The sequence below is a fragment of the Pongo abelii genome, chromosome 4, assembly GCF_028885655.2.
Source record: "Pongo abelii isolate AG06213 chromosome 4, NHGRI_mPonAbe1-v2.0_pri, whole genome shotgun sequence".
NCBI lineage: Eukaryota > Metazoa > Chordata > Mammalia > Primates > Hominidae > Pongo > Pongo abelii.
In genome coordinates, this window is record NC_071989.2 from 42594548 (window position 1) to 42618836 (window position 24289).

General features: G+C 39.0%; 1 long non-coding RNA gene across 1 annotated transcript; it reads left to right on the plus strand.

Moving 5' to 3' along the window:
* The first annotated feature begins 1928 nt into the window (after positions 1–1928).
* Positions 1929–24021, plus strand: LOC129059385 (uncharacterized). Its single transcript, XR_008525231.1, has 4 exons — positions 1929–2235; positions 3166–3266; positions 16613–16693; positions 23808–24021. It is a non-coding gene; the product is annotated as an uncharacterized LOC129059385 (long non-coding RNA).
* Positions 24022–24289: the final 268 nt, after the last annotated feature.

The following is a 24289-nucleotide window of genomic DNA, read 5'->3' on the forward strand; positions in this document are numbered from 1 at the left end:
TCCATTTGATCGCATCGGCTCCTGAGGCTTCTGCATTCTTCACGTAGTTCTCGAGCCTTGGTTTTCAGCTCCATCAGCTCCTTTAAGCACTTCTCTGTATTGGTTATTCTAGTTATACATTCTTCTAAATTTTTTTCAAAGTTTTCAACTTCTTTGCCTTTGGTTTGAATATCCTCCCGTAGCTCGGAGTAATTTGATCGTCTGAAGCCTTCTTCTCTCAGCTCGTCAAAGTCATTCTCCGTCCAGCTTTGTTCCGTTGCTGGTGAGGAACTGCGTTCCTTTGGAGGAGGAGAGGTACTCTGGTTTTTAGAGTTTCCAGTTTTTCTGCTCTGTTTTTTCCCCATCTTTGTGGTTTTATCTACTTTTGGTCTTTGATGATGGTGATGTACAGATGGGTTTTTGGTGTGGATGTCCTTTCTGTTAGTTTTCCTTCTAACAGACAGAACCCTCAGCTGCAGGTCTGTTGGAGTACCTGGCCGGCCGTGTGAGGTGTCAGTCTGCCCCTGCTGGGGGGTGCCTCCCAGTTAGGCTGCTCGGGGGTCAGGGGTCAGGGACCCACTTGAGGAGGCAGTCAGCCCGTTCTCAGATCTCCAGCTGCGTGCTGGGAGAACCACTGCTCTCCTCACAGCTGTCAGACAGGGACATTTAAGTCTGCAGAGGTTACTGCTGTCTTTTTGTTTGTCTGTGTCCTGCCCCCAGAGGTGGAGCCTACAGAGGCAGGCAGGCCTCCTTGAGCTGTGGTGGGCTCCACCCAGTTCAAGCTTCCAGGCTGCTTTGTTTACCTAAGCGAGCCTGGGCAATGGCGGGCGCCCCTCCCCCAGCCTCGCTGCCGACTTGCTGTTTGATCTCAGACTGCTGTGCTAGCAATCAGCGAGACTCCGTGGGCGTAGGACCCTCTGAGCCAGGTGTGGGCTATACTCTCCTGGGGCACCGTTTCCTAAGCCCGTCGGAAAAGCACAGTATTCGGGTGGGAGTGGCCCGATTTTCCAGGTGCCGTCTGTCACCCCTGGAAGGGGAACTCCCTGACCCCTTGCGCTTCCCGAGTGAGGCAATGCCTCGCCCCTGCTTCGGCTGGCGCACGGTGCGCTCACCCACTGACCTGCGCCCACTGTCTGGCACTCCCTAGTGAGATGAACACGGTACCTCAGATGGAAATGCAGAAATCACCCGTCTTCTGCGTCGCTCGCGCTGGGAGCTGTAGACCGGAGCTGTTCCTATTCGGCCATCTTGGCTCCTCCCATATGGCAGTCTTTACACATATTATTTAGTTAATTCCCCCAATACCTGTGAAGTAGTGCTACTATTATCATTATCTTCTAAATGACGCAGCACACTTGAAGAGATCAATACTTTGCTTAAAAAATAATTTGTTACCTGGAGTGAGTTTTAAAAACATACATCATTTAATACTGATAAAATAAATTTTTGTTAAACCATAGAACAGCTGGATTAGCTAAATCTTTCTGGATTGTTTATAATTCCAAGCAGCCTTTGCACCTGTGATGTACATTGAAAACCTAGAAATATAAAACTATTGCGAATGACAGTTCTTCTGTAGGCTTTGGCCTGGAGATGAGCACACAAACAAACAAACGTGGGCAAATTATTTGGATAGATAAAAACTATACCTCGGATGTTTTTTACAAATTTAATTAAATACAAGTATATATTTTGACAATTTTTAGAAAGGCTTTAGAAATCAATACTGTTATTTTAAATAATAAATAACATGACAAAAATTTAATAGTCTCTCAATTCTATCAGATATTAACATTTCCTCAGAGTCTCCACTTGTTGAGGCCACCATTACTCAAGGTAATATGATGCAGTGAGAAAGGACACTCACATCAGGCTTTAACTGAGGCACAAATACCCTAGGTCAGAAGTCCCCAACCCCCAGGCCATGGATTGGTACCCGTCTGTCTCCCGTTAGGTACAGAGCTGCACAGCAAGAGGTGAGCAGCGGGTAAGTGAGCAAAGCTTCGTCTGTATTTACAGCTGCTCCCTGTTGCTCACATTACCACCAGAGCTCTGCCTTCTGTCAGATCAGTGGTGGCATTAGATTCTCACAGGAGCGTGAACCCTATTTTGAACTGTATATGGGAGGGATCTAGGTTGTGCACTCCTTATGAGAATCTAATGCCTGATGATCTGTCACTCTCTCCCAGCACCCCCAGATGGAACTGTCTAGTTGCAGGAAAACAAGCTCAGCACTCCCACTGAGTCTATATTATGGTAAGTTGTATAATTATTGTATTATATATTGCAATGTAATAATAATAGAAATAAATTGCACAATACATGTGATGTGCTTGAATCATCCCCAAATCATACCCCCACCCAACCAGTCTGTGGAAAAATTGTCTATAAAACTGGGCCCTGGTGCCAAAAAGGTTGGGGATTGTTGCCCTAGATGTCATTTTTATCTCATATTTACAGTGTGTAAGACTTTTTGGGGGTGCTTGAGAATCTTATTATTAAGCACTACTTAGGTGAGACCCATAAATTAGCATTTTAATCAGTATCCAGGTGAGTTAATTTAGTGACCAGGCAGAGCATCTTGAAAAATATTGTTCTAGGACATACTCAAAGTACTTCTTTGCTAAGACAAAGAAAAAAAAAATAAACCAAGCAACATCTTCTCATTTGATTAGAGGAATAGAAAAACAGGGACAGAAAGAAAAAATCCTGTCTTTGGCAGAAAAGGGTTGCCAGATTGAGCAAACAAAAATACAGGACACCCAGTTAAATGTGAATTTCAGGTAAATAGCAGCAAATGTTTTTACTATGCATATACCCTGTGCAATACTTGGGAGATACTTGTAGTAAAAAAATTATTTGTTACTTAATTAAAATTCAAATTGAACTGGGTATCTAGTTTTTTATCTGGCAACCCTATGACAGAGATTCCAATCAAGTTTTCATTCAGTGGATTTTTAAGGCTGTGCTCATGTTTGTCTAGGTCTAATTGGACATTTAAAAGGAAATGATAGCATTGTTTTATTTTTTACAAAAAATATTCAAAAAGAAACACAGAAAAACAAAAACAAAAATTCTGTGCCATTATGGGAGACATGTTGCTAGGTGCTTTCCTCCAGTTGAGTGTAGCTCAGTCTGATAAAGCATACTGAGATAGAATTCACCATCTTGCTTCATGTTACCTAGCAGATGATCTGTTTTCTGAAACAAGCTGCGCTGCCCTCCTCATCACCATGAAGATACCAAAATAAGCTCTCAAGAAAGAAGACCTTGATGCTTTTCAAATGGTAAATTTGAAATAAATTTATTTTTTGATTAAAATAAAAATCCCACCTAAACTTGATACAAGACTTTCAGCCAACTATTAAATAGTTGTAAATTCACAATTAAAGGAGAAAAGCCTCAGAAGTAGAAAATAGCTGGCAAATGTTCTGTAGCTATTGGCATGTAAGTAAACTTACTCTCCCTATCTTTAAAAATGGGGTCATGATTTGTTCTGGTCTGTGGCTTAGATACAGCAGAAAGGGTGTTGGTCGACTGTGAGAATCCAATACACTAAGACATTGTCAGGGTGGAAAAGTCTGCAAACTGAAGACCATCCCATGCTGGTTGGGGAGTGACCCTGGAGGACTCTACCCACTTAAAGTAAGATAGACCTTCGGCAATGGGGAAATGGCTACCTGCACTTTCAGGTTTCCCAGAAGCTAACTCAGGCTTCATTTCCTGATTGAACCTCCTATTCCTCTCCTTGCCAGTATGAGCAGGGAGGTAAGTGGTGGTGTTGCATGAGGACCCAATCTGGGTCCCCTGACTTCGCCCTGGCAGCATCTCACTGCTCTCACCTTGCCTGGTCCTCAGCTACCTTGCCTGGCTCAGCTCTGTTGGAAGTAACCTTCAGACCCTAGCTAGTTTTACAATCACCTCCTACTCCATTTGTCTCAGAGAATCTTTGTAGATGTATTAGTTTGCTAGGGCTGTGTAACAAAATATAGAAAATGGAGTGGCTTACACAAAATAAGTTTATTGTCTCACAGTTCTGGTGACCAGAAGTCTGATATCTAACAAAACTCTGAAGAATAGTCAGATAAACAGTGGTCAGAGCCTTGTACTCCTGGTATACTCAGCAAAAATGTGGAGCGACTCTCAGGACTCACAGCAGATTGCCTCCCTCAACAAACAGTGGCAATAAGTCCTGATCCGCCTGACACAGTCCTAGATTATTATTATTGCCCATGCATAATTATTAATGTGGCCCCCTTACATTCTCAAAAGCAGGGTGGACTCAGAATTTGTGAAACCTAAAGATTATACAATGGAGGAAACTTTGAGAAAATAAAATACAATTTTGAATACAAAATGATATGCAAAAGTAAACACATGTGGGAGCAAATGAAAATTGAAGCTAGATTGCATATCCTTCTCTTAAATGATAATTTATATATTCATTGTATTTGAGGACACTCACCATGTGTCCAACACTGTGCTAAGCATTTTGTGTATGTTATTTTATCCTCATAACAACTTATGGGCAAGTATTATGATTCCCATTAAAAAAATAAAATGATGAAATTGAGGTTCAGGACTTGGAGATGAAAGCTACCCAGCTAGGCAGCACTGGAAATGGCAGCAGAAGTCTAGGTGTGCTACCATGGTTTTATCCACTATGCACTGAGGAGGGCTGAATGTGGGCAGGGTGAGTGGAAGATAGAAAGAAACAGTGACGGATAAGGGGACAGCTGTAAAAGACATTGAAAAAGAGGAATTGAGGGAATTGGGAGCAAGCTAGGTTTAAGAGGGAAGAAAAGATTGGCAGGGTTTACTCTGAGGTTTTGAGCTTGTGGGACTGGAGAACGATGATAACTTTGACAGAAATAAAAAAGTCCAGAGAGGGAGCAATTGGGGGCAGGAGGCGGGAGAAGGGGTTGAGCTCAATTTCAAACATGGCTTGTTTGGACCTCATAATCCCAGGAGTAATAGCCAGGGAGACCACAGTGCCAGCAGTCCAATAACCCACAGGCAGAGATGCAGAGGAAATGTCAAGTGTTGCAACAGACAAAGGAGAAGTTGGAAGGAAGTGAGAAACATCAGGTTTAAATTTTCCCAGGCTTGAATTTTGAGAACTTTTTCTTATAAGAAGCCATTTCAATCATGCTTACTGATGATTGATGAGAGGGTGGGGTGTGAATTATATTTGCTCACTGCTGCCTGGTTCAATTTAATCTTTGGAGATTAAATATTATCCCCCCACACTTTTTTCCCTCAAGAAATGCAAAACAAGGTAAATTACTAACTGACCAAGAAAAATAAAATGCTATTCCTTATTAACTTCCCTTAATGTCTGCCTTATTCAGTAAGAATAAAGGGAATTCTTTGTCTTATTACTTGTTTGTTGTGAGATATTGAGTGCTTACTATAATTTCTGTTCCTCATTTTTCTGGTTGTAAAAGAAGGCTGTAACCATAAGAGGATTTTGTGGATTTATGAGCATAAAACCAATTGAGCTATTTAATGTACATTTTTGTGGAATAATTATTTAATGTGAATCCACTTACATATGCTTTAAATGAACTCAAATGTGTATAAGAGGGAGAATATAGTACTAGATGGTCTCCCACAACATAAATTCTCATGCTTACCTCATGAATCTGGAACCTAAAATTACTGAGAACATATTGACATCTTGACACCTTGTAATATCTCCTCCCTGCTTTCCTACACTCACAAACACTCCTACCTTCTACTGTTGGTTGCCACAAACCCCCAGAATGAAAGCTTTCTGTATTATCTGTTCTTTATATCTGTCCTTGCTTCCTTCCAAAAGTTTAATAACTAAGATTTAAGTTCTTACTCTTCCTATTTGCTTTGTGGATACTGTGAAATACTGTAAAAGAATCACCTTGAAGAAGAATTTTTTCCAATTATTTCTTGATCACTGTTTTAATAAACCATGATCAGGTACTGATTGTTTCAGCTTTAGAGTGAATTGCCTATACATGAGAAAGAAAGACAGAAACTAATCAGTCCCAGTTGTCTTCAAGCAATGGGTCTTAGTGTAATCTCTAAAACAGCAGTACCAGTTTCACCTGCAAAACTTATTAGAAATGCAAATTCTTGAGACCCATCTAGACCGACTGCATCAGAAATTTAAGGATAGATTAAGCCCAGAACTTTTGATTTTAACAAGCCCTCTAAGGTTAGGTAATTCTCATGCACACTAAAGTTTGAGAACCATTGTATTATAGTAACTGAATTTATTCAACATGGAATGGAAGACTATTCTTGACAGAGCAAAATTAATGTTCTCTGCCTTTCATCAGAAGGACTGGTTCTAAGAGGAAGGGCCTTCTCTGGGTTTTTCTTTAAAAAAAAAACAAAACAGTGCCTTGCCTCTGCCATGAGCTAAGTACTTTTGGGCAAATCTATTTAATCTTTCTAGGTCTCATTTTCCTCATCTATAAAATTAGAACCTCAAACAATATAATCTCCATAATTTCCTAATAATTTATTTTCTAGATTTGAGTATATCAATCTCTTTTGTGGCTAACAGCATTTATTTGTAAGAGGGCAGACAAGAGTCAGCATTATAGGGTTATATTAACATGTGCACATGGCAATGAAACCTGTATTCTTAGTCTCTAGACTAAGATCAAGCATATTTTGTGCCCCAAACAAACAAACAAGCAAACAAAACATTGAATCACATCTCTATAGCAGAGGTGAGCAACATTTTTCTGTAAAAGACTAGATAATATTTTAGGCTGGGGGTGATTAGTCTGTGTTATTACTACTCAGCTCTGCCACTGTAACGAAAAACAGCCATAAATAATATAGAAAGGAACATGGCAAAATCCCCAGGAGACTTTACTTACGAAAACAGATGGTGGCTGAATGTGGCCCATGGGCCATAGTTTTTCCAAACGTTGCTTTATAAAGCCTCTATTTAAAAAAATAAAAATAAGAGATTTAACCACTTTGTAGTTGATTACTTAGTCATTAATCAGATATTTAATAACACATCCTCTAGTAATCCATTCACTTCTGCAATCTTCAAAAGCAACCAAACACATCTAATGTCCCTCTTTGGCTTTGCTAATGGTTGATCTGTAAACAATCAAAGTATAGTATTGACTAGGTCCAGCTTTACGCCTAATTCTCCTTTTTAATGTCCAATGGAAGAGAGTGTTCTGCTTTCATAGACATACTTTTAAATAGTTTGGGTTTACCATTCCTATTGTAACAAATATATACCCAAAGAGAAATTAATTTACCTCTGCAGCTATGGTTCCTTACAATGATCATTTTGATTGTACATTAGCCACTGGTTTACTGTACAATTCTTATCCAAAACTGCCTCTGCAGAATAGTGTGTAGGAAAAAAACAAAAACTCAATTTCTCCTATTGTATTCTCACCACACGGATTACTTCTGTGACATTTGGTCACCAAAATGTGCATGCAAATTTCTCCCCACCAGTAACCAATTCTGCAGCTGACATCAGATGAGTGTCCTGAAATTCAATTCAATTCTGACACTATCTATCTGGAGATAACATCAGATCCTACAGGTTGAGGGTACAGTCTCTAAGACTCCCCGACTTTAGATGCCAGTTACTAGTGCGAGCCTCTGGAACTTCTGGCCAACAGGCTACAAATCAGTTCTCACAACCCTCTCCTCAGGTTCCACTAATTGGCTAGAGCAGCTTACAGAACTCAGAGAAACACTTACCTGTGTCTACCAGTTCATATAAAGGCTATTACAAAGGATACAGATGAACAGTCAGACAGAAAAGATGCATAGGGTGAGCTACAAGGGAAGGGGTGCAGAGCTTCCATGACTTCTCCAGGCATACCACCCTCCAGGGATCTCATGTTCAGCTATCCAGAATCCCCTCAAACCCAGCTGTTTTGGGTTTTTGTGGAAGCTTCATTTTGTAGGCATGATTAAATAATTCATTGGCCATTGGTGATCAACTTAACCTTTAGTCCCTCTGCCCTTTCTGGAGATTGTGGGGTGGGGCTAAAAATCCCAATTCTCTAATTATGCCTTGATCTTCCAGAAACCAGCCCCCAATCTAAACCTACCAAGAGGGTATGCCTGCCACCAATCTTCTCATTGGTACACAGAAGACACATTTATCTAATGCTTTCAGGAGCTACATGTCAGGGAACAAAGCCCAAATATATATTTCACAACATCACAGTAGGTTATTGGTACTGTCTTATCAAACTTATTGAAAGGACATCTTTTACAAGCCTCCTTTATTTTAAAACCTTCAATGAGAAATTCAATACCTGCTATTAGTGTCTTTTTCTAATTACTAGGTTAGTAAATGTGGGTAGAGAAGGAGAAAGGCCCAAGACAGTGCTTTAATTCTTAACTATGTGAAGCCATCCCAGAAACACAGCAATTGGGCTCATTTCATAAATGGAAAAGAAAAGAAAAGAAAAATACTAGTCATCTTTCCAAGTACAATAAGAAAACATGTTGGGTAATTTTGAAATTTCCCACTCTTCACTCTGGTCCCAAGTGGAAGCATATGCCAGACTAACAGCTTGAACTTATTCTGAACCTTAAGTTAGATTCATTCTAAACTTCCCTTATATTGTTATTCTCTCAATATTATTTATATTACCCTCTGTGCCCACTTATAATTAGTCCTCAGTTGAAATTTTGCAGAATACAATGCTTAAAAGAGAGCCAAGTCTTGGACTGTTGGTGTTTCCACCAACTTGATAAACATCTTGTCACTGCGTGCTGACTGAAAAACAGACACCACAAAGATAATGGTCCATTGTGTTTTAAATGGTTATAATATGCCATATTTCCAAAAAGTATATAAAATGAGAAATGGAGATGAGATTAGAATGATGTGATCGTGGCTACATACATCTTCATGTGCTAAAAGGGGCCTATGGTCCATCTTCCCCTGCATTTTATTTTCTTTACTTTTTTTTTCTTTTTTCTTTTTTTTTTTTTGAGACAGAGTCTCACTCTGCTGCTCAGGTTGGAGTACAGTGGTGTGATCTTGGCTCACTGAAACCTCTGCCTCCAAGGCACAAGGGATCCTCCCACCTCAGCCTCCCAAGTAGCTGGGACTATAGGTGTGTGCCACTACACCCAGCTAATTTTATAATTGTTTGCAGAGACTGGGTCTTGCCACCTTGCCGAGGCTGGTCTGGAACTCCTGGACTCAAGGAATCCTCCCACTTTAGCCTCCCAAAATGCTGGGACTACAGGCATGAGCTACCGTGCCTGACTCCCCGGCATTTTCTGATGTAAAATAATCTATTTCTTAAAGAATATTTCATTAGATAAATATATGTTATCACATTAGGGCACCACTCTTATGACATCCTTGAACCTTAATTACCTCCCAGGTATTTCTGATGAGAGCACAGGGAAGGTGGTCCAAAGGATTGTTAGGGAACTCAAAAGATCATCCCAGACTGTAGCTGGCAGAAGGTTCTAAAAAGGAGCTGTTTTGGCAGAATGGCAATATTGCTTTGCATTCAGTTAATTTGCTGCTGTTGGTATTTATAGAACTTTGTTTCAAAGCAAAAGTTAAATGGGACCCATTTAAATTCCCTGATCCGTGAAAATTCCAGTCTGTACCATACATGGGCTGAGAGAAAGCCATGTGGCAGGATATTGCAGTAGAATGCTGCCGGTATGAACTTGATCAACGAGTTTGAAGGGAATATCAGTGATGCCCACTCTAGCATGCCTTAGGATAAAAATATTAACCACTGGAAAGCACCTGGCCCAAGAATGTGATTCATGGAACTGAGGCCACAGCTCTCCACTAGGCATGGCTGAAGCTGAGGGGTAATAACTTCTTCACCTGTCAGATGTGATAAATCTAGGTGTGACCTAGACCTAGTTCCTCAGAGAGACTGAGCTCCAGTGCTCCCAGCAATAACATGTTTAATAATGTACTTCCTTTTCCTCCCTGTCTCATTTTCTGCTCACCAACTGATTGCCTTTGAGATTACCCCTCAAATAAACTATTCGCTCTCAACTCTTTGTCTCAGCATCTGCTTCTGGGGGAACCCAACCTAAGACACACACTTTGGAAATCTTTTATATATTCCTACAAGCATTCAGTAAATTTGAACTGGACTTTCTTCTCTTCTTGATGTTTTATTTTTGAGGTAAACTGAGAATAAGATGGATTTTATAATCTAAAAATGGTTTTCACTAAAGGGGTCTTGAATCTCTATCCCTTAATTGTCACAAGTTGAGATAGATGTTTTGCTGCTTGAAATGGTTGTGATAAATGCTACCTGAAACTCTGGGAAAAGATTTAGATTTCCAATTTATATGACCTAGCCAGATTTGACAAATCAAAACATTAGGACCAGTCTGCTAGTCAGAATTAATTTTGGTCTTCCTACCATCCATTTACTGAATTCTATTGGCCGAAAATAAAGAGATAATCAAAATCAGGGTTAGGGGAATTATTCTGAAACACATTGAGTTTATATATGCGCCAGAGCCTCATTGACCCTTATAGTGACCTGTAAATTTAGTGAGATTATAACTTCTATTTTACAGATGAGGAAACTGAGGCTAGGACAGGTTAAGTAACTTGTCTAAAAATTACAGCCAGTGGAGCCACGTTTCTAAACCATCTCAGTCCAGGATGCAAACTCTTACCCACTAAACTGTGCTGCTTCTGCAGAGGCTCCTTAACTATCAATAGTGATAAAGCCTGTCAGTGATACGTGATGAGAACAGTCTTATATGGAAGAACCATGACATAGGGAGAACAACTTTGGACCCAGAATAAAGAAATATAGAATTTAGGGCCAGTCTGTTGTATGATAGACAAATTTTTCCATTCCTCTTGGTCTTTTTTCTTCTATGCAAAATGAAGAAGTTAGAATAAATAACTTCTAGGTTCCTTTGTAGTTATGAAATTGTACTGTTCTACCCTAAGAAGCTTCTTTTCAAATTGAGCATTAAAATTGAGCAAAAAAAATATGGTTTTATTAATATAGCATAATTGTAGTAGTCATAGATTCAGGAACCCCGCCTAAGATGTAGCACTAAGTTAGAGAGTTAAAGAACACTTCTGTTGGATTGAAATATTAGGATGACCATAGATTAATAAGAAAACTTTAGGCATAAAATGCAATTTAAATAGGCATTTAGATGGAGAAATTACCCCAATTGTCCCTAAATCAAAGAGAATTTTACATTTTAATTATTTCTATTAAACTACTCTACATTCACGTCACACTGTACTACCTACTTCAATTTTAATATTATTGAAGAGGAGATAGCTAGCTGAAAATCCAGCTGAGGGACTGAGATACTGAGGTAGAATTCAGAAGTCTCGTCACTGGGTATTCTTACTGTGGCTTCCATGTATTTTAAGGTGTTAAGAGATGAAAAACAGAAGCAACAAAAAAAATTTAACAGATGCTGATGCCCTCCCATTCTTGACCCTCCAGAGAGAAGGAAAATGCTGTCCCTAGTGAAAAAGTTAACCTGTTGTTTAAATCATATAATCCTTACCTGCACATTTCAGTTCTCTCAGAACTCAGATGTTTGAGGTTGGAATCTGGCAGCTCACAGGATTCATTAACATTAGAAATACATAGATGAGGCAGTAGGCCTGGTACAGAAAACCACATGGATAAACTTGTTTTGCTAAGAAGAATCGGGAGTACTCACATTTTTATCTTCATGTAACAATGAAGTCTTGACTTCATTTTATAGTCACAATACCATGGCCATCTCTGAATATGGAAGAATCTTTAGATGATAGGATATTAGTATTTTAGTATTTTCAGGACCTCTGGCTCACTATACCTCTGAGGATACGCCAGAATGGAAGCTTGGTGTGCCAAACATTATAATCTTTTGAGAACAAGTTAAAGTAAGACAAGTAACTTGAAAAAATCAGTTGTGAAACAAATTTAGTTATAATTTTTATTTTAAGTTCAGGGGTAAAAGTGCATGTTTGTTACATAGATAAAGTTGTGTCATAGCAGTTTGTTGTACAGATTTTTTCATCACTCAGGTATTAAACCTAGTATTCATTAGTTATTTTTCCTAATCTTCTCCTCCCTCCTACCCTCTGCCCTACAAAAGGCCCCAGTATGTGTTTTTCCACTCTTTGTGTCCATGTGTTCTCATCATTTAGCTCCCACTTACAAGTGAGAATATGCAGTATTTGATTTTTCTGTTTCTGTGTTAGTTTGCTAAGGATAATGACCTCCAGCTCCATCCATGTTCCTGCAAAGGCCATGATTTCATTCTTTTATATTATTGCATAGTATTCCATGGTGTATATGTACTACATTTTCTTTATCTACTCTATCATTGATGGACATTTAGGTTGATTCCATGTCCTTGCTATTGTGAACAGTGGTGCAATGAATATACATATGCATGTATCTTTATAATAGAATGATTTATATTCCTTTGGGTATATACCCAGTAATGAGATTGCTGGGTGGAATGGTATTTCTGTCTTTAGGTCTTTGAGGAATCACTACACTGTCTTCCACAATTGCTGAACTAATTTACACTCTCACCAACAGTGTATAAGAACTACTTTTTCTCCACAACCTCACCAGCATCTGTTGTTTTTTGACTTTTTAATAATAGCCATTCTGACTGGTGAGGGATGCTATCTCATTGTGAATTTGATTTGCAATTTTCTAATGATCAGTGATGTCGAGCTTTTTATATATGTTTGTTTGGCCACATGTATGTCTTCTTTTGAGAATCATCTGTTTACGTCCTTTGTCCACTTTTTAATGGCATTTTTTGTTGTAAATTTAAGTTCCTTATAGATGCTGGATATTAGACCTTCATCGGATGCATAGTTTGCAAAAATTTTCTCCCATTCGGTGGGTTGTCTGTTTACTCTGTTGATAGCTTCTTTTGCTGTCCAGAAGGTCTTTAGTTTAATTGGATCCCATTTAACTTTTGCTTTGAAACAAAGTTCTATAAATACCAACAGCAGCAAATTAACTGATGGCAAAGCAATATTGCCATTCTGCCAAAGCAGCTCCATTTTAGAACCTTCTACCAGCTACAGTCTGGGATGACCTTTTGAGCTCCCTAATAATCCTTTGGATCATCTTTCCTGTGCTCTCATCAGAAATACCTGGGAGGTAATTAAGGTTCAAGGAGGTCATAAGAGTGGTGCCTTACTGTGATAAGACTATGGCTTAATAAGAAGATGAGGGGAGTAAGATCTCTTCCTCCCTTCCTGCCATGTGAGGACAGAGCAAGAAGGCACTGTCTACAAGCCAGGAAGAGGGCTCTCACCAGGAATAAAATTGGCTGGCACCTTGATCTGGGAATTCTAGCCTTCAAAACTGTAAGAAAATAAATTTCTGTTGCTTAAGGCGAAAAAAGAAAGAAATATCCTTGATACATAAAGCACACTAGCCCATCTTCAGGCACAAACAACCACAAGCAGCTTATAGCAGAAAAAATATCTGGCTTCAGCTCTCTGGTAGGTAGATCCCCCTGCTTCTCATTTCAATATGGTTTGTTCCCTATTAACCAATATATAAAACACCTTGAGAATTAAAACATCCTTTAGTAATTTATTTTCAGGACTGATTGGTATAAGCTACAATAAACAATGGACCACACATTATTTCAATGAAGAGCCAATGTTATTTTTATGTAAATTGTTTTTCAGCAACCCACTAATGAGCACATTCAGTGAATCTAGCTTGCCTACTGCCCTCTTTAAAACCTGACAAACCCACACCACTAGACACACATGTTGCCTTTTCAAATTTTCTGTTGTTTGAGAAAATTTTCCTTTCCATATATTTAAATAGGCTCCTAGGGTGGTGAATTCATTCCTTGGATTTGGCATCTTCTAGAAAAAAAAAATCCTGATAAAAATCTGAAGACTGAACAAAGACTCAGCCTAGGACAAAATGATGGCAGAGGAAGCTTCTCATCTCCCCCATCCCCTTCAGTGCCTTTCTCCATTCTCAATGTCTTTCTCTTCTTCTGATATCCTGGTCCCCACAGCATGGAAGGGAATGATCTATGAAAGGAAAATATCTTGGTCCCCCTAAATTACTAAGGAAAACTCAAGCTGGAAATTGCTTAGAGCAAATCTGCTTCCCATTCTATCCAAAGTTATCCGTTTGCTCACTGAGATAGATGCATATCAGACTGCCTCCTTTGGAAATGCTAATCAGAAACTCAAAAGAATGCAAGGATTCCTCTCTCACCTATCTGTGACCTGGAAGCTCCCTCTCCTTTCTGCCCTTACTTCAAGATGTCCTGCCTTTCCAGACCAAACCAATGTACTTCTTACATATATTGATTGATGTCTCATGTCTCTCTAAAATATGTAAAACCAAGCTGTTCCCTGACCACCTTGGGCACATGTCATCAGGACTTCCTGAGGTTGTTTCATGGGTGCATCCTCAACTTTGGCAAAATAAACTTTCTCAAGTAAATGAGACCTGTCTCAGATTTTCTAGGTTCACAGATCTAACCAACTCTACTTTACTGTAAGGGCAGTCATTCTTACCTGGGGTGATCTTGCACTTAAGGGGACATTTGACTGTGTCTGTAGATGTTTTTGCTTGTCACAACTTGGAGGAGGGGTGCTATTGGCATCTAGTGAATAGAGAGACCAGGGATGCTACTATGCACCCCACAATCCTACAATGCAAAGAACAGAACCCCATAACAAACAAAAATCCTGCTCAAAGACATTAGTGATTTACCTGATACTCTTTTTAGAGTTTCTTCATCTTTTAAAAGGGACCTGGAGAGAGACATTATTAATCTTATAACCCTATCTCCTATAGTTTCAGATGTAAAATAGGACACATGGCCCATCAGCTTTCAGAGATTCAAACATATTCGGAGATCTCTATCACATATGCACCTGCTGGCCCCTGCAAAACACACACACACACACACACACACACACACACACACACACGTTTTAATCTCCAGAGAGGATAGGAGCAGAGACCAACACTGGCACTTAGAACTCTTACTCTCCTCCTAAGTTCCACCTTCCAATCCAGTACCTCCTTTTGCCATGGTGGGGAAATTTTCTCTTAAAACAAAGAATTCTTCCAGAATTTGTGGTTCTACATCTCCGCGTCAGGCTATAGAAGCTTTTGAAAGTGCAAATAAGTTCAGAAATATAAAGATAACTATACACAGATAAATGGTTTCCTCTTAAATGCTTAGCTTTAGCAATGTAAGTCAGCGATTTCAAAACTGTAGCTTCTGCTATAGGTTACAGATGACTTTATAAAGAATCCAAAAATAAGGATTTGGATTTTATTTTTGTGTGTCATTTCCATTCTAATGGTCACAACAATAGAACACCTTCACCACCATTATATGGTGGGAGAAATGTAAAAGGAAAATGAATGTGGAAATGTGTGTTTTAATAACAAGATTTACTCTATAAATTTTTCTTCTACTTTGCCTATAAGCCACCACAAAGGATGCTTATCATCTAATTTCTTCCCTTCTAAGCAGGTTGAACTATGTTTCTTTCCAGAATCTGTTTCTGTAGAATGTAATGCTAAACTCACCAAGATTGTAGCAGCAAGTTCTAGATACTGGACAAAATGTTCACCTCCCTCCACTATGAGCCACCGCTGCTCATTCCTCAGTGATTCTCACACCCACCAGCTCCCCATCCCTCAGAGATCCTGGCCTCAGGAGCTCAAGAGCCTCCCTGTATGTGACTGTGACTCCACTGGCCTTCACTGACGGGGGTGAGCAAGTCACTGCTCAGATCCCAAGCCATGCCTGGTCTGACCCAGGACCAGGGCTGTATTGCCTAGTTTCCCTCAGGCTTCCAGAGACTTCCAGACACCCACTAGTTCCTGTTCAGTTGCCCATTCTCTTTATGATAAAACTGCTGTCAAAGTTTCATTTTTTCTTTAGCAAACAAAAACTGAAAAGAAGGGCATACTACTGCTTGAAACTCTTAATGGTCATCATAGAAAGGTTCCCCCTCAAAGTCCTTCTCTCTTTTTAGTTAACATCACTGAAATCAGCCTTTCCTCTTAAAGGAAACTTCAATTCTTCTTAAACTTCACAGTCCGAGATAGAAGACTTGTACTTCCCCCCACTTCCATACACACAGTTCCTTACTTCTGCTGATTATTCTTTGGAAAGCTAAAACATTCTGTAGTAGATTTTCAAGCTAAATATTAGTATGTCCACTCCTCTAAATCAAAATGTGTCTCCTCTCTGCATATACACACCATTTCCCTCCTAGAATTGAAGTCGGGGCCTCAAGCTGCCTTGTTCCAATTCTCATGAAGGGTTTGTGATAGTCCGTGGCACCCAAGAAGCTTCAAAAAGCTGGAAGAAGCAGATGTGAAGTGGGGAAAAAGAGGTTGAATCTTTTCCTATAATTGAATTAGACATAGCACAGAACTCTCAACTCCCTCCCCATGGGTCTGAAATTGTGAGAAAGGAAGGGTGCCCAGAGGAAAATAAAATCTTTTGATGTTAAATGATATTAAATGATACTTTAGTGATTTTGATTCTAAATGACATGTTTTCTATTTCTTTTAAGTTCTTCTCCCATAATTATTTGATACTTCTCCCACCATTTAATTATCACTAATAGCTTTCTTCATTGTACTACCCACAAAAGGAGGGCGAGCACATCTGAAAACCAAGGGATAGACTGAATTTCTGAATGGACTCCTGTTGAACACATGGCATGGAAACAAAAGTAAGAGAAGCTTTATGAGAAGAAAAGAAATTTTTATTTGATTTGTTTGGTTTGGGGACTTTGTTTTCTGAAATTCAGAAGCTTGACTTTTCAAAGCAAGAAGAAAGCTAAAAGCTAGATTTTAGAATTTCAAAAATAAACAATAAAATGGAAGTGTTTACAGAACGATAATGTTTTCCAATCTTCACCCAAAAGAACAGTTCAATTAGAAAGTAGGAAGAGGGAAATTGGAAGAGGTGTGGCTATGATTTGGATCCTAGCAAGAGTATCCCCAAGAAATAAGGCAGAAGGATTAAACTTTTAGTTTTTCCAAATAGTTTTAATACAGATTTTGTAGGAAACAGATGTCAAAATGGAATTAGATGTGAAAGATGTTTACTGGGAAAAAAAACAATGGTGAGGGAATATAAGGAGGAGGCCAGGAGAGTTGTCTGACCATGATGAAGCCCTGAGTCCTGTGGGGGAGAGGAAAGGGAGGCAGGCAGGCAGGCAGGCAGGCAGGAAGGAAGGAAGGAAGGAAGGAAGGAAGAGAGGGAGGGAGGGAGGGAGGGAGAGAGGAAGAGGGGGGAGAGGGAGAGAGGAAGAGGGGGGAGAGGGAGAGAGGGAGGGAAGGAGGAAATTAGGGAGAAAAAGAGGGAGAAATGGAGAACATAGGCAGTAGTATGTTCTAAGATTTTGGTAAAGCCTGTATAGGGAGTCCTTGAGTCAAAATCACCCATCAGATGAGCACCATATCTCCTAGGTGATATTCAGATATCGGGGGAATCAGCCCCCAATATTTCAACATAGGTTCTTTTCTATTTTCCCTAAGTCAGCATGTCTAAGAAATAAAAGGAAAGAGTATAAAAGAGAGAAATTTTAAAGCTGGGTGTCCAGGGGAGAGACATCACATGTTGGCAGGTTCCATGATGCCCCCTGAGCTGCAAAACCAGCAAGTTTTTATTAGTGATTTTCAAAGGGAAGGGGTGTACTAATAGGGTGTATGTCACAGAGATCACATGCTTCAAAGGTAATAAAATATCACAAGGCAAATCAGCAGGACAAGGTCACAAGGCCAGGGTGAAACTAGAATTGCTGATGAAGTTTCATGTCCCACTGTGCAAGCATTGTCATTGATAAACATCTTTACAGGAAACAGGGTTCAAGAGCAGAGAACTGGTCTGACTAGAATTCATCAGGCTGGAATTTCCTAATCCTAGCAAGCCTGGGGGTGCTGCAGGAGACCAGGGCATGTTTCATCCCTGTCTACAACTGCATAAGGCAGACACTCCCAGAGCAGCCATTTTAGAGGCCTCCCCCTGGGAATGCATTCTTTTCCCAGGGCTGTTAATTATTAATATTCTTTACTGGGGAAAGAATTCAGTGATATTTCTCTTACCTGTTTTCAGCAATAAGAGAAATATGACTCTGTCCTGCCCAGCTCCCAGGCAGTCAGACCTAATGGTTATCTCCCTTGTTCCCTGAACATGGCTGTCATCCTGTCCTTTTTTCAAGGTGCCTAGATTTCATATTGTTCAAACACACATGCTTTAGGAACAATTTGTGCAGTTAATGCAATCATCACAGGGTCCTGAGGCAACAAACATCTTCAGCTTATGAAGATGATGGGATTAAGAGATTAAAATAAGGACAGGCATAGGAAATTATAAGAGTATTGATTGGGGAAGGGATAAATGTCCATGAAATCTTCACAATTTATGTTCTTCTGCCATGGCTTCAGCTGGTCCCTCCGTTCGGGGTCCCTGATTTCCCACAACATTCAGACCTTAATATTTCTGCCATGGTCACTCATTGACTGGAAGCAGCTCCTGGGAAGTGTGGCCTCACTCAAACACAGGAATGCATTTCTGAACATGGAAGCTAGAATTATCAGTCACTATATACCTCACAGTCAGATCTGAGAGGCACATTTACATGATCCACACAGAAACTCAGATGGGTTTAGTATAAATCTTACAATAGAAAGGACTTGGGCCTTGCCTCTAGCCTGGGAGACTACAAGCCTAGGAGTAAAGCCTCAAGTCCAGTACAGCACCTGGGTGGTAGAGTACCAATGACAAAAAAAGCGGTTAAGCTAGATAGGCCTAGTTTGGCATAGTAGAGCATCCACAAAGCTGGCTAGGAATGAGTTAGGGACCCACAGGATTTTGGTGTCAACATGAGTATGACACCAAATGACCCTGTGACCATACACAATAGCAGAAATCACTGATATTAGTCAACAATGCCAGTACACAATGTCTGAAAATCCAGTGGCACTAATCACATCTTAGTTTATATCAGAGCTCATCACCCAATGTTCAGCTAAGAAGAGAAACTACACCACGACAAAGGTCAGTGCAGACAGGACACACCTCAGTACTTGCAATGGTAGATACTACGTTAAGTGTTAGAGACAGGTAATTAAGGATGGATGCAGATACAGATACCTGAATGTGGAAGGTAGGGAGGCTAAACAAATGTTCTCGTTTGGTGCAGAACTGTATTTGTGTGTTTATGGTTTTTCTTCCTTTGACCAAAATGAGTGTTATACGATTGTTAGATGAGAATTTGATCCCATAATGTTTGGGAGGCTATTGTTAATCAGTGTCACATATGCACTTAAACCATCAGAGTACTAAGATCATTATGTTCATCTTAATTTCATTAATCAACAAACAGGGAATTCATTGCAATATTTATTTGTTTTTTCTTTTTAATTTTATTTTAAGTTCAGGGGTACATTCTTTTTTATACTAGATATGTTTTTAATTAGGTTGAAGCTAATATAACTGAATTGTTTGTAAGTTGCTAACAGTAAACTGGTTTGATTTCAAGAAAGAAAATCTATTTCAATAAGAGTTGACTCAAGTGTTTTCAGAAGAAGCTGAGTCTTAGCTCTATTTAAGCATGATACTTTTCATCAACTGGGGAAGGATTCTGACTTTTCAGGAACTGGTATGACAACAGAAATGAATGGGAAATAGAGTGTCAGGGCTCTCTCTGGGAAGCAGAGCTAGGAAGAAATCAAGACAGCATGCCCAGCTGTAAGCATGTGTTTCCATAGGCCTCACCATTCTGGTGAGAACAAATGAGCCCAAAGAAAACTTCGCTTCTGCTGGTTCTATGCTATCCACAATTCTGGGGCCTCCATTGTCTCCCATTCAAAGCCCTGTTTCTTCAGGTAAGATTATGTCTTCTAAGACAAGCACTAATTCGTCAATTGTTATATGATACTAGTCAGTATCAGCCACCCTCTTCCTTGCATGGAAGTGCTTTGCTTAATGCTCCTAATAAAAGTGGAGTGGCAGCTTCCACTCCTGCCACCCCACCTTAGTCCCAAGGAGAAGCACAATGCTTCCGCTTGAGCTCTGTTTCTCCTCTCCTCCTTATCCACATTATAAAAAAAAAAAACATTTTCTTGAAGAAAAGAATGTTAAGAATCTGTCTCTGCTAAAGCCACTGTTGCCTGGCATTGAGAGCTTGACTTTGCCTGAGCAGAGTCTTGAGCAGGTCCCAATGCAGTGAAACAGTAGTTTGTTTTTAAAGAAGCTGTACATTCATTGTTCTCTCCAGATATTGGAGAATCATGTGGTACTCACTAGAACATGGGCCCCAGGATGGTCTGAATTGTGTTAACTATTCTCACAGGAATTTCCATATAGCAGTGTTTTTTGTTTTTATTATCTCTCCTTTCTTCATAGGACTCAGGACTATTTGAGTGGCAGGCACCACCTTAAGCTCAATTGTTTCTCTCTCAAATTCATGGCAAACTCCTCACATCAGGGTGTATCATAGGCTCCCTTCCTTGGGGATGAGTTTTCTGCAGGTAGAAGCCTCTGAGCTCAGGCTTCCTGCTTGGAACCCCCACACATGTCCCTGTGTTCCTGAGACTAAGTGTAAACATGGGCTCCAGAAGGAAGTCTGCTCCAATTCCTTTATCCTTTCATTTGAACCCATTTAGTGGGGTTCTTCTCTAATAAATACTAAACTGTGTACAATATAAGAACAAATGAGTGATTTCTTGCCTTCAAGAAATCTATGATCTTATCACACTGAAGAGCCCTGAACATAAATGACTTCTGATCATGTGCTATGGGAGATCAGAGGAAGAAAAGATAATTTTCCATTAGAGACATCTGAGGAGATTTGTGAAAAATTTGACATTCAGGGCAGGCCATGAAAGATAGGTAGAGTTTGGATAAATGGCAACATTGTTGATGTCACCATCATCATAACTTTTCTCAAAAATATTTTTCCATGTTTAACATGGAGAAGAAGAAAGCCATGTGGGGGTATGACAGTGTTCTTTAAATATTTGAAGAGTTGTCAGCATTATAGAAGGATTCTATTTCTTTGTAGCTGCAAAGAATGGAAAAACATCACTGGATGGGAGTTATATGAAGACAGGATTCAAAAAGAACTTTTTTAAAAATCATATCTACTGTTTTTTTAAAGGCTGCCTTGGGAACTACCTTATTAAGCACATGTGACTTCTTTAGGATACCACAGAGCAGTGGTTCTCAAAATGGGGTTTCGAGGCCCAAAGGTCCCTGAGATGTTTTCAGGGCATCCAGGAGGTAAAATCAAATATAATAATAATATTGTAGTAGGCAGAATGATGCCCCTCACTCTAATGATTCTAGTTTCAATAATAAGTGAATATATTATAATACATTACATGGCAAGGGGAATTCAGCTTGTTAATCATCTGACTTTAAGATGGATTGTACAGGTGGGCCAATGTAATCGTGAAGGTCCTTAAAAGTGAAAGAAGGAAGAGGGAAGGCGAGAGATGGTGGTATAAGAAGGACTGGGCCCAACATTGCTGGCTTTGAAGATGCACAAAGGGATCATAAACCAAGGAATATTGAAGCCCTTTTGAAGCTGCAAAAAAACAGGAAAACTGATTCTCCCCAAGTCAACAGAAGAAAACAGCCCTACCAAAACCTTTATTTTAGCTCAGTGAGACCAGTTTCATATTTCTGACCTCTAGAACTTTAAGATAATAAATTTGTGTTGTTTTTAAGCCACTTTGTGGTAATTTGTTGCAGCAGCAACAGAAAACTAATACAAATACTAAGATGTTAATTTGGCTTTTTCACTCTGGTTTTCTCAGGAGTGTACAATGGGATTTTACAGGGGCTATTTGAATGCGGTAATACACCAGACTGCATTCAGAAGCAGATGTAAGAATCCAGCTGTCTTTCATTAAAAAGACATTAAAATGTTTTGTAAATATGTAAAACAGTACCACTCTTCTAACAAATTTTTGAAAAACACAGTTATTTCCTATTAAAAATATCATTTATATTGACATGTGATGGGTCCAGAATTAAATTTCTAATACGATAAATCTTCACAGTTGTAACCCACATAAACAAAAGCTCTTTGGGGATTTCAATAATTTTTAAGCATATAAAGAGGATACTGAAGCCAAAGAAGTGGGAACTACTATTATAATAGGAATGCCTAATTTTGATGGATAGTTGTGTCCTTTCTATTTCCAGGATTATAAAATTATACAACAGAGACACAGCACAATGAATTTTCATGTGAAAGATGAATAGGAAAAGTCATAAATTAAAGTGTCATGTTGACACAAGAAGACCAGAGAGATGCACCACATGCATAATTCTGAAAGGGTATTGGGGTTTGATGGGACCATGGGAAGCCCCAACACCAAGTTGTTTGAAATGAACAGCTGAGAGGTGAATGAACTGCAAATTACAGGTCACCCTTCGCGTACAAAATATAATCAACATCTTGAAGAAATGTTTTCTTGGGAACATTTAGGAGGTTCTAAAACTTTTATTCAAGAAAACTTGAGAGCTGACCATTTATTTTCAATACTTCTTTACTCAGATATAAAAATGAGTGGTCTAGTGTGGAAGATTTCAATATTTCTAAGCCAAAAGAGAATTACACTTTAATCTAAAACCATTCCAATGGATTATTAAAGCTATAGTAATGTGTTACTTGGACATAGACCATTTACAGACTACTGTAATCAGCTGAGTACCAGGAAAAACACAAAAGAAGTTTTTCAGCAGCATTTAACAACATCCAACTCACCTCCTGAATGCTTTGCTGCTTAGAAATTTCTTTCACTAGATACCCTAAATCATCTCGCTCAAGTTCAAAGTTCCACAAATCTCTAGGGCAGGGCAAAATGCTGCCAGTCTTTTTGCTAAAACATAGCAAGAGTCACCTTTGCTCCAGTTCCCGACAAGTTCCTCATCTCCATCTGAAATCACCTCAGCCTAGACCTTATTGTCCATATAGCTATCAGGCTTTTGGTCAAAGCCATTCAACAAGTCTCTAGGAAATTCCAAACTTTCCCATATTTTCATGTCTTCTTCTGAGCCTGCCAGACTGTACCAACTTTGGCCTGTTACTCAGTTTCAAAGTTGCTTCCACATTTTCTGGTATCTTTTCAGCAATACACCACTCTTCTGGTACCAACTTACTGTATTAGTCCACTTCCATGCTACTAATAAAGACATAGCTGAGACTGGGCAATTTACAAAAGAAAGTTTTATTGGACTTAGAGTTCCATGTGGCTGGGGAGGCCACACAATCATGGTGGAAGGTGAAAGGCACATCTCACAGGGCGGTGGCAAGAGAGAGAATGAGAGCCATGCAAAACAGTTTCCCCTTATCAAACGATCAGATCTCGTGAGACTTACTACCAGGAGAACAGTATGGGGGGAATCTGCCCCCATGATTTAATTATCTCCTACTGGTCCCTCCCACAACATGTGGGAATTATTGGAGTACAACTCAAGATGAGATTTGGGTGGGGGAAACAAGCCAAACCATATCATATCAAACAAGCCAAACCATATCAAAGTGCTGCTGATTTTTGTATGTTGATATTGTAACCTGCAAAATTCAGATTGATTACTGAATTTATCAGTTCTAACAGTTTTTTGTGAAGTCTTTAGGGTTTTTTTTATATATATATATATTTATTTATTTATATATATATTTATTTATATATATTTATTTATATATATATTTATTTATATTTATTTATTTATATATATATTTATTTATATATATATTTTTATATATATATATGATCATGTTATGAGCTAATAGAAACAAATTTACTTCTTTTTTTTTTTTGTAGATGCCTTTTATTTCTTTTCCTTGCCTAACTGCCCTAGCTAGAACTTCCAGAACTATGTTGAATAGAAGTTGAGAGTGAAGATTCCTGTTTGTTCCTGATTTCAGAGAAAAAGGTTTTAACTTTTCACTAGTAAGTATGATGTTATCGGTAGGTTTGTCATATATGGTCTCTATTGTGTTGAAGAAGTCATCCCTCCATATGAATGGGATCAACATTTGTGGATTTAACCAAACACAGATTGAAATATGTTTTTTAAAAGATGGTTGTATTTATAATGAACATGTATATATTTTTTCTTGTTATTATTCCCTAAACTCTACAGTATAGAGTTTAGGGAATAAACTATTTTTCAGTGTAGAGTTTAGGGAATAAAACTATTTACATAGCATTTAAATTGTATTAGATATTATAGGTAATCTAGAAATAATTTAAAGAATAAAAGAGAATGTGCATAGGTATATGCAAATACAGCACCATTTTAT